The sequence below is a fragment of the Colobus angolensis genome, unplaced genomic scaffold (genome assembly GCF_000951035.1).
Source record: "Colobus angolensis palliatus isolate OR3802 unplaced genomic scaffold, Cang.pa_1.0 Scaffold30, whole genome shotgun sequence".
Taxonomy (NCBI): Eukaryota; Metazoa; Chordata; class Mammalia; order Primates; family Cercopithecidae; genus Colobus; species Colobus angolensis.
In genome coordinates, this window is record NW_012116266.1 from 3398445 (window position 1) to 3410717 (window position 12273).

Consider the following 12273-nt stretch of genomic DNA (forward strand, 5'->3'; position numbering starts at 1 on the left):
TGGAAGTCAATGCACTTATAAAAGAGAATCCAAGTGCATAAATACAAGATGGAAATGCACTCACTGTGTCCAGCCATGTTCGAAAAATACACAGGAGTTACAGAAGGCCACCCACTGTGCATTAGCCATCAGGATAATAGCGCTATTTAAAAAGGAGGCAAGACACCCGTATGCATGAACTGAAGGAAAATGGGTGAGAGCTGTGAAGTCATCAACACATAGTCATTCCTCATTGATCAAGCCCTGACTGTGTGGAGAGAGGAAAAATGTGGCAAAGATCAAGAAAACATGGGTGTGATCACATAAATGAAAAATGAAGTCTTTGGAGACCGTAATCTGGAGAAGGAATAGCTGCAGGGTGACAAAGTTTATAAAGCTTCTTACAAAAAGGTGACCATATGAAGGATGGTCTTTGCACTCATAACAGAGCTAAGGAAAGCTTGTACTATATCATCAGGAACTTTAGGCAGAAAACTTAAATCCCACAGAAGCCCAGAAGGTACCTTAGTACAGCAAGCCAGGGGAAGCATGAAGCCCTCTTGGAACCTCTTTGATTGTCCCACTTTTGATGTAGGCATAAAATTATTTCCCTTTTTCCTCAACCCTGCAACAAGTAAGATAACTGAATAACCACAATACTAAATAACACCTGAGTCTCAGCTGCAGGGAGGCAACGAGGCAAGGTAGAGACTATGGCAAGCTGGAGGTCAGGTGCTTCAGCTACATGGGCAAGCCATATTGTCAGATGGAATATGGCTCCAAGGGGGCCAGGCAGTCTAATTTTTCTAGAAGAAGCCAGGAATCTGCATCATTTATATGAATTTTATTTTATTTTTTGTAGAGCGAGTCTCACTCTGTCGTCCAGGCTGGAGCGTAGTGGCGCGATCTCGGCTCACTGCAACCTCCGCCTCCTGGGTTCAAGTGATTTCCCCTGCCTCAGCCTCCCCGGTAGCTGGGACTACAGGCATGCGCCACCACGCCCGGCTAATTTTTTGTATTTTAGTAGAGACGGGGTTACACCATGTTGGCCAGGATGGTCTTGATTTTCTGACCTCATGATCCACCTGCCTCAGCCTGCCTCAGCCTCCCAAAGTGCTGGGATTACAGGCGTAAGCCACTGTGCCCAGCCTAAATTATTCAAACATTATTTTTTAAATTTTGAAAAAGAAAAATTTCATCAAAATAATACATGCACATAATTCACAGTTTTGAAAGTTAAAATGTGCTAAAGGCAACCTTCCCCCACTCTACTCTGAGGTCTGCTCCCTTGAGGCAAACGTGTTGACATCTTTTAGCTGATACTCATGCTTCCAGCTTATGATGCCATTTGTAATAAAGTTTCATCATTAGTGTTTCCTTCTATCATGGTAGCTAAAGATTTGGCTATCTGATGTTTCTCTATGTACTCCCATACATAGCTAATACAGTTCTGCAAGAATTTTTGCTTAATGTATGGTCATCTCTTGGTGTCCATGGGGGACTGGTTCCAGGGCCACCCCACAGATACCCAAACCAGCACACACTCAAGTCCCACGGTCAGTCCTGTGGAAATCAAGACACAAAAAGTTGGCCCTCTGTCATCCTTGGGTTACACATCCTGCCAATATTTCGATCTGCCGTTGGTTGCAGATCCTGATGATATGAGAGGCCTACTGTATTTACTGAAAAAAACCTGTAAATAAGCAAACCCATGTATTTCAAACCCATGCTTTTCCAAGGTCAACTGTAATACTGACTGTAATGCTTATATTATAACCCACATGGTATACTAATGATCTTTTTTCCTTTCTTGTTTTTTGAGATATAGGCTCACTCTGTCACCCAGGCTGGAATGCAATGGTGCAATCTTGGCTCACTGCAACCTCTGCCTCCTGGGTTCAAGCCATTCTCCCGCTTCAGCCTCCTGAGTAGATGGGACTACTGGCACGTGCCACCATATCTGGGCCACCACACCCGGCTAATTTTTGTATTTTTTTAGTAGAGACGGGGTTTCACCATGTTGGCCAGGCTGCTCTCGAACTCCTGACCTCATGATCTGCCCACCTTAGCCTCCCAAAGTGCTGGGATGACAGGCGTGAGTGTTTTCATACATATTGTCACTAATTCTTCCTAGTTGTTCCAACACTGCTGTCATCCAGAAGTTTGTTAGTTTCACTTCTTTGCCTGCTGCTATTCCTCTCAGAGCCTCCGCCTGTCTCGCTGCTGACTGGACTGTCTGGAGGCCTGCTGCTTTGCTGAGGTACTCAGTTGTCAGGCCAAGCTTTCCTGACCCACAGTTCTGAGGATTCCCTTTGCATGCTTCTGGACTGAATGCTTGTTCCTTGGATGGGGACATCTTTTACTCTCCTGATTAAAACCCCTTTATCTGGTGAAACATATCCTCCAAGAAATCTTGAGAATGGATGAACGAGAAACTTTTTGATGTTTTGTGTATGATAATGTTTTTAGCTTAACTTTGCATTTGATTGGCCAGATAAAGAATTCTAAGTTGAAAATTAGTTCCATGGAATTTTGAAAGCATTTATCTCACCACTGTTCTAGTTTCTAGTGTTGCTGTTGAGAAGTCCAACATTATTTGGATCTTTCCTGATTATCCTTTTAATGCAACCCATATTTTGTTTTCTCCTCTCCAGAAATTTTAGGAATCTTTTCTTTATTCTTGGTGGCATGAAATTGTGTAAGAATATGCCTTAATTGTCCTGGGCACCCTCTCTCTTTTATTCCCTTTTTTCTGTTCTCTCTTTTTGAAATTCCTTACCCACTGGAGGCTGGACATCTTGGCATGATCTTCTGATAATCTTCGCTTTTTTCTACTATTGTCTGTGTTTTGTCCTTTTGTTCTACTTTCTAGAAGAGTTTCTCAGCTTTATTTTCCTATTATATTTTCTTAATAATCTAGGACCATTTATTATAACATCTAGTTCTTGTTTCAAAGATAAAATATCTTTTCTTTCTGATGACATCATAATTATTTGAAGACTTCTTTGACCTTGTACATTTCCTCTTTTTTACTGTTTTTGGTTTGTTTGTTTGCTTGTTTTTTGAGACAGGGTCTTGCTCTGTCACCCAGGATGGAATGCAGTGGTGCGATCACAGCTCACTACAGCCTCAACCTCCTGGGCTCAAGCAACCCTCCCACCTCAGCATCCCAAGTAGCTGAGACTACAGATGTGCACCACTATGTCTGGCTAAGTTTTTTTGTTTTTTCTTTTGAGACAGAGTCTCGCTCTGTCACCCAGGTTGGAGTGCAGTGGCGTGATCTTGGCTCACTGCAAACTCCGCCTCCTGGGTTCATGCCATTCTCCTGCCTCAGCCTCCCGAGTAGCTGGGACCACAGGCGCCTGCCACCACGCCCAGCTTATTTTTTGTATTTTTAGTAGAGACGGGGTTTCATTGTATTAGCCAGGATGGTCTTGATCTTCTGACCTCGTGATCCACCCACCTTGGCCTCCCAAAGTGCTGGGATTACAGGCGTGAGCCACTGCACCTAGCCTGTCTGGCTAATTTTTGTATTTTTTTTGTAGAAATGGGTTTCACCATGTTGCCCAGTCTGGTCTTGAACCCCTGAGCTCAAGTGATCCGCCCACCTTGGCCTCCCAAAGCTGCAATTATAGGCTTGAGCCCCATGCCTAGCCTGTGCATTGCCTCTTAATTCACGTATCAGTTTATTTTTTATTTTAGTACCTTTCATGTAAGAGAACTTCCTCAAATATTTGGTGATCCAAGATTATTTTTCAGTCTGTTAACATGTGCCACTAAAAGGCTAATTAGACTTTCTATGGACATGGGTGGGTCTTATTAATTAATGAGCCTCACTATAGCATAACTGGGTGTTGAGCCAGGTGTAATGTTGGATCAGCTCCCACTATTAGTGTCTGTAGCTCATTTCTCTATGACTATTCAGTTTCCCAAGAGAATAATTTTCTGAAGAGAATATGCTGGGAGTAGGGATCCCAGATTTTTATTTGATTCCCTGGTTTCAGTCCAACTTCACTTTCTGTTGTGCTCAGTGTCTTTGAAACTGGACCCTTTTTTGTTCAAATTCTCCAGGGTCTTGAGGAGATACGGAAAGGGGGTGAACTTAGCAGCATGGACTGGGAGAGGTTCTAATTTCAAATATAAACATTCAACTGATGGAGTTCAGGACATGCTACCTCAAAATATGGCACCTTAAATAAACAGCAGAAGCAGGGGGGGCTCTCTCTGACCTTCTCTCACTCTCCTTAAGCAGGCCATAAAATTTTTTTCTGACCTTTCTTTGTAGAAAGTCATAAAATTCTCATTCAAGAGGTATCTCCTATACCCAGAAGAAAGAGACATCCATTTTTCTGAAGACACAGGGACAAAGAGAAGAATATGAGTGAAGAGGTCTTGCTAAATCCCCCCAAGTTTATTACCATTAGATCATACCCTCTTTGTCCAATCATATTTCCCCAAGGCTGTCCACTTCATCATACCTAGCATAAAAGTACACAAGGTTCCTTGTTTTTTTGGGTCTTCATTTCTGAAGGCTCCTGTGTCATGTAAAATGTATACTAAATGTATGCTTTTCTCTGGTTAATCTGTCTTTTGCTTTAGAGATCTCAACCATGAACCTTGCAAATGGGTGAGGAAAAGATATCACTTTTTCTCCTTTGCAAAACCAAACCATCTGTTTTTAGCTCCATGGTTATGCTGGCCCTGTTGGTAGTTTTGAAAAATATATTAAAATTGTTCTTTTTGAATGTGAAAGTCAAACAAAAGTTAAATGCTATAAAGGTGGAGGAAGAGTTAAAAGATAAAATTCCTGGTTACCCAACTTTCAGATGAGAGCTTTTAGAATATATTTCCAGAATTTAGAACATTTTCTTTTTGCCTGTTCTTTGGCATTCTACCCCCGCTATACCCACACAGTTTCACATATAGTCCAATTAGCTTAAGTGAGGGCAAAATGCCCTAAAAGCTTCAAATAAATACATAAACTCTACTGGAAAGACCATAAGGCTGACAGTACAGAAATAAAACCAGCAGCTCCCAGGATGTGCCCTGGTTGAGAACCAGAAATGCTCATTTGTTAGCTGAGGTACTGAAGAGTATGTCCAGCATTTCTTGGGAATGCCCATAGAAAAGGGTTGAAGTCAGATACACAAAATCAAGGACTACCTGGGACAGGTGGGGATTGCATGAGTTCTCTGTCCAAAGTCATGCCAAGGAGTTGAGTCATAAGTTGATAGTCTGTGAGTTGCTCACAGCCTATGCCATGCTGGAAGGCTGAAGCGTAGAAGTCATTTCACTGATCCATCATCCCCCTCCCTCCAGTATCATGCCTGTTTACCTCACTTCTCTCTTCAGGGCGTCACTAGTAGGTTCTCATTTAATACGTGTCTGTGTGCCTCATCCACTCCACATCCACATGCCTCTATGTCTCTATCTTTTAACAGTTCCACCGCTTTTGTTCTATGGTGTCCTCTGTGTTACAACACACACAAACACACACACACAAATCAAATGACACATTTCCCACCTCCAAAGCTCAGATTTCTCACCATCTCCCATGATAAAATATATACCAGGCCCAGCGGCAACACCATTAAAAGATCAAACACCTTGTATCCGCTGGAAGCTCTAATTTCTTAAGTGTTTTTTCCCTAACCCCCTACCACTTTTCCGCTGTCACTAAGAAAATAGCCTCTTTGCTATTGACGCTACTCTTCCTCCACTTAAAAGAGAAGAAAAGAAAGTTCATGGCTGGCAACCTCAATTTCCGTTTTCTTCCTTGTACATAGTATATTAAAACATCCTGTATTATATGGGGCCAGAGCAGGTGTGAGGAGTAGGGTTAGGCCCGGGGGTTGAGCGTGGAGGAGAACTAGTTAAAGAGAGAAAGAGAAGATACTGGGGGTGGGGGTGGGGTTGGTAAGGAAGGCAGGGGGCAGAGGGACCGAAAAGAAAACATACGTCAGGAGGCACAAGCACGCTGTTCTCCACAGCTGTGAGCCAGGCCAGGGTGGCTGGACTATGCTTTTATAAGAAATGTGTCAGATGCTTTGTAGTTACTACTTAATTTTACAGATGGTCAGAGAAAGTGCTTATGTTACTTGCCTAAAGTTACCACTGAAGGCTGATGAATACAAGATGTCTTAACACAGGACCTATGTGTAAGGCAGCAGAAACAATTGAAGGAGTACAAGTTTCCCTGTAGGATCTGAAGTTATGTGTTTGAAGCAACGATAGCAAAGTGTGTCTGAAGGCAAATTGGTTAAAATCAATCATGTCAGAACCATGAAGTCAAGAATCTAAACAGTTCCCTAACTCCACTCTATGGCTGGCTTTCTAAGAGTCACACCATTTTTATCCCCTTCATGCTTGGAGTGCATGTTATTGGCTATCAGCACAAAGCTGGGGAAGGTGCCAGAGATAGGGCTGAGCCCGAAGCTGATTCATTGAGGGCAATTAGGAGGTATTTGACGGGAACATTTTCCTATAGTTGGGGGGCTTCATTCACTTGGTCACTTGGGCATTGCTTTCATTAGAAACTGAAGTAATGCAGAGAAGGAAGATGACTTTAGTCATAATGAGGGTATTTATTATAAATAGACTTGAGACATACAAGATTTGGCATTGAGGATAACGCTGATAGAAATGAATTTTGGGAGCTTCCTTCCTAATGAAAAGCCAGATAAAGGAAAAGATTTAGTCATTCTGTGTTGCTAAATTGGTAAAAGCTTTTGAGGACAAAGTAATAATATAGATATTGCCTGGGTAACAGACAAAAGAGATTCCAGAAAAGATTGTGGAAAGCAATTTTCTGTTAAATGAATCTTGTTTCCTCACTGACTTACATTATAAAATCAAAGAGGCATGGTGATGAGAAAAAAATGTTGACACCTGGATGGAATAAGGTTCAAAGAACATAGTAACTCAGGTAAAAAAAGGTATTTTAGGACACATTTTTCGGTAAAGTAGTTCTAATATTAAATACTAAAACATCACTAATAATACCATGGTATAATCAAAAGAAATCACAAAATAAAACACTGACAATGAAATCAGAGTAAATCCTCAGAAATTCTCTGGTCATAGAGCTGCATATGCTGCTGTACCTCATATTGTTCCTATTTAGAGTCTTGCCATCTCCAAAGTTTTAGTAATTTGTCTAAGCTTTTCACCAGCCTATAACACATGAAGAGTTTTAACTTCATATTCAAGGTAATTTTAGAACAAATAAATGAAATCTCTATTTTATCTCAACTTCAATGTACTTCATGTTGGTCTGGTTGCTCTGAGATATTTGGAAGCTGTTTACTTCTTTAAAGATGTGTTGCTCTAGTAGACATCTGATTCTTGTTCTTCATTCTCCTTCTGTATAAACTACTTATAGGTTCTTGAAACTACTTAATCCACACAAAAATTGTGCAGATGGGATATTAATCTGTTTTGTTCACTTACATCTTCCTAATGCCTATAAGAGTGCCTGCATATCAAAGGCAAACAGTAAATATTAATTGAATATACTAATGAATTCAATCTTCCCTGCCATGTATTCCTTCCTCCCTTTAGTCATACAGAAACATTTTCTGTCAGACACTGTGCTAGAGGCTGAGGATACAACAGTCAGTGGATAAAACAGACACAGCTCCATGCCCAGATGGAACAAACAATAATTTTTAAAATTAGAGAGATACAGTCATATGCAATGCTGTTTTGATTAGCCAGGGACCACATACATATATGACAGTGGTCCCATAAGATTATAATACTGTATTTTTACTGTATCTTTTATATATTATTTACCTATTTTTCCTTTTATTTTTAGTTGATGTGTAATAATTGTACATATTTAGGAGTAATACAGAGTGATATTTTAATATGCATATATAATGTATAATGATAAAATCATGGTAATTAGCATATCCATCATTTCAAACATGCATAATTTGTGTTGTGAACATTCAAAATCCTCTCCTCTAGGTTTTTGAAAAATATACAATAAATTGTAGTTAATCACATTTAACCTATAGTGCCGCCGGAAGCTATGATTTTGAGTCTGTTAACCAGCCTCTCCCTATCTTCTCCTTCCCCCACCCTTCCCAGCCTCTAATAGCCACAATTCTGTTCTCTACTTTCACGAGCTTAAACATATTTTTTTAGCTTCTACATATACGTAAGAACATGCGTTATTTATCTTTCTGTGCCTGACTTATTTCGTTTAACATAATGTCCTCTAGGCTCCATCCACGTTGCTACAAATGACAGAATTTCATTCTTTATATGGCTGAATAGTATTCCACTGTGTATATATACCACATTTTCTTTAATTACTCATCTGTTAATGGACATTTTGATTGATTCCATATCTTAGCTATTGTGAATAGTGATGCATTAAACATGGGGGTGCAGGTATCCCTTTGATATACTGATTCCTTTCCTTTATACATACCCAGTAGCGGGATTGCTGGATTGCATGGCAGTTCTAGTTTTAATATATATTTTAAACCACTATACTGTTTTCCACAATGGCTATACTAATTTACATTCCCATCAACAGTGTCTAAGAGTTTCCTTTTCCTTAGCATTTGTTATTTTTTTTATTTTTTATTTTTTGATCATAGCCACTCAAACTGGGATAAGATGAAATCTCATTGTGGTTTTGGTTTGTATTTCCCTGGTGATGAGTGATGTCACACATTTTTTAGTGTACTCGTTGGCCATTTGTATGCCTTCTTTTGAGAAATGTCTGTTTAGTTTATTTGTGCACATTTTAATTGGATATATATATATTTTTTTGCTGTTGAGTTATTTGACCTCCTTATGTGTTCTGGATATTAGTTTCTTGTTGGATGAAGAGTTTGTAAATATTTTCACCAAGAATGAAGTTGCCTCTTCACTCTGTTGATTGTTTCCTTTGCTGTGCAGAAACTTTTCAGCAAGATATAATCCCATTTGTCTATTTTTGTTTTTGCTGCCCCCATGCTTTTGACATCTTAGCCATAAAATCAGACCACACTTTTAGTAGCATAGAAGTAAACCACTGAAGGCCAAACCACCTCAATCACTACCTGAGTTGCATCAATTATTTTTTGTGAATCTATTTGAGCCTACTAAAGTTCTCCTTTTTAAAATTAATTTATAGCTTTATATTTTTAAATCTTGATACAATTACACTGCATTTGATCTATTTCTTCTTATTTTGTGTTGATTACTATGATTAAACTTTTATTTTCCTTTATGGTAAAATAGACTAATATTTGACTTAAGATATTTCTTAGATGATGAACTGATATTCAAAACAAAAAAATATGATATAAATTTGAGTTATCATTACATCAAGAAATGCTTCAAGTTTGATTATTTCAGTGAAACAACTTGAAACAAACTGATATTCAATAAACTTCAAGCAAATTGTACAAATTTTACAGGTTAATAGAGGCTACCAGAGATATATGCCTATCCAGAGTAGTATACATTTCATTGGACCATTAGTTAAATTTTATTCCCCTTCCCCCACTAATCTCTGGACTCTTTCCAGACTTATTTTCCCAGGACCACCTGTTCAATTTGTTATGGTTGCTTCCTCATGTAATACCTAAAATAATGCTGGTTCAGCTATAGAACTCCATCCCATGTCCTCTGGGACACAAAGCTATCTGGAAACTCACTATAATTCAACAAAGATTGGTTACTTGGAAGTTAGGTCTATAGAATTATATTCCCACTTGAATAGGTTTTCTCATGGTTACTTCCTTATCAGAGACAAATTCTATGACAAAATATTTCATTATTATACATCCTTTCAGAATTCTTGTGAATTATGCAGGAGTAATTACAATTAACTGATTAGCTACATGATAGCACTGAGACACAAAATTATGAAATGGATTATCCAGAGTAGGTTGCTTACTCTCAGTAAAAGTCAAAGCTAGTTAAATTATGACATGAGAATCACTGAGAAGTTACATTATGTATTACTGCTATTGCCAGAACTAGATAGAATATAAATAAAATGATGTTTTCCCATGGTAATATTCTCCATGTAACTGGAGTTTAACAATTTAGCTGGAAATGAAAGTAATATAAAAGAATGGGAGCAGATGACAAAGTGGAAACAAACAAACGAAAAATGAGTTAAAACATCTATAAGCACATATTGGAAGGAAAGTTTAGAATTAAGAACAAGACATAAAATGTAAAACACCATCTTCTTTATAGTTCTTTGGTTGGATGCTACAATCTTTCTCCATCACATATGACAAAAACACCTCATGAAGTCTTTTTTTTTTTTTTTTTTTTTTTTTGATGGAGACTCACTCTGTTGCCCAGGCTGGAGTGCACTGGTGCGATCTCAGCTCACTGCACCCTCCGCCCTCCCAAGCTCAAGCAATTCTCTGCCTCAGCCTCCCGAGTAGCTGGGATTACAGGCGTCTGCCACCATGCCCAGCTAATTTTTGTATTAAAACTAAAAGTAGAGATGGGATTTCACCACCTTGACCAGACTGGTCTTGAACTCCTGACCTCATGATCCACCCGCCTCGGCCTCCCAAAGTGCTGGGCTTACAGGTGTGAGCCACCACACCCAGCCAGCTTTTTGTTATTTGAAGAAAACAGTTATAACACTGATTTTGTAATTATATCCAAAATAAATGAGCTAAAATGTCATAAACTGGCTATTTTTGACACAGGCATTTATTAACCTCATTTACAAAAAGAAAGGAAGTTACGGTTATATTTACTTATGCACCAATATAGAAAATAACTTCATTTAACCTAAAAGTAACAGTAGGGCACACACTATAAAACTTGGAAGAGATTGAATGACATATTTAATATGCAAACCAAAAGGACCTTTAAAATTAGTACTCTCAGAAGAGTAATCTCTTTTTATCTGTAACTACCAAAAAGAGCATAGGGTAGATCAACTTTGGCATTTCAACTTTAACAAAACTCTACCTAATAAATGATTTACAGTCAATGAAAACATTAACAGTTGCCAAAACATTTTTCCAAGTGCATATGCTTTCCAACAGATATATATATTGAATTGGAATTGAGACAATATCTAGGAAACCATGTCTCAAATACATCTATGAACAGTTACTTAGAAACTTAAAATACATAGAGGCATAAGAAAGATGTAAGTATGCTAAAACTGTGGATCTGTGCAGGCTCTAAAAATTATTGTTACTTATTAGCTTAAATAAGCCTCAAGTCACAAAATGACTTTCAACGAGGCATGTCTTCACCAAACTGTGTTGCTGACAGGTGTTACTGGTGTTTGCACTGTGAAGCATGTATTTGGTTGAATTTCTGCTAAATTTGGAATTGTCTATACAGGTTATCTAATTAGGAAGCCACTGTCTAGGCAAAGACTAACATGTAGTCACGAAGAACCTAAAAATACTTTCAAAAAATAACACTTGTTAGGTTACTTAGAAAAGGTTAAGTTAGATTAACTTTTTTGTTTTTTACAAGAAATAAAAAAAAAGTAGACAAGAAATAAAAATGTTCCACTAAAGAAAGAGCCAACCCCACAAGTATTCCTTAAGAACTGACAATATGGCTAATGAGTAAAGTGAACATGGTCTTAATTTTGCACCTAGGCCTAAATTTGCAACTTGGTTCTTAAAAGTGGCCATTTTTCTTCACCCAACTAAAGCATTTAGTGTCCTTGCGTACATGTTCTTCTCTTAATGGTTACTGTGCACTGTAATGTAATTACCTGCTTTTGTTTACCTTTTCCATGAGAAAGTAAACTCCTTAAGAGCAAGGAATAGGGCTCATTAACTAACGCTTCTCAGGAAATAATAGGCCCTTAGCAAATGTTTGGACCATGAATGAATGAATGTGTCCCAAATTCACCAGACTGTGGAAGCCAGCAAGAAGATCTGACCATCTCTTGCAGAAGAAATGAAGAATGGCAACTGTGCAACAAGTTATTACCTTCTGTGGAATTTAAAGGCAGACATAGCAAAGAAATTAAGAGAAGGAAAGAGGAAGAAATTCAAGCCAAGTGGCATAAATGTTGCCCTTGGGGAAATAAGATTGGAGATTCTACGTCCAATGTAAGAATCAGGAATGGAGTTGCTCATTTTAAGCACAGACTTTCCACAGTCTTTAAGGCAAAAAGGCCCAAGAAATAACTATACTTTGACTTGCAGATGAAAAGTGAACTCACAGTCAAATGATATGATAATCACAATCCTGATATCACATATATTCTCACTCATATGAAGCTATCCAAAATTACTCAGGCTGGTTCTTAAAGAAGTATTCTTTTTTTTTTTTTTTTTTTGAGAC

The 12273-nt window shown here is 38.5% G+C and overlaps 1 protein-coding gene across 4 annotated transcripts in view; it reads right to left on the bottom strand.

The window, feature by feature from the left end:
• PARD3B (par-3 family cell polarity regulator beta) overlaps nt 1-12273 on the bottom strand; it is a 1103389-nt gene that overhangs the window by 284730 nt on the left and 806386 nt on the right. The window lies entirely within an intron of this gene.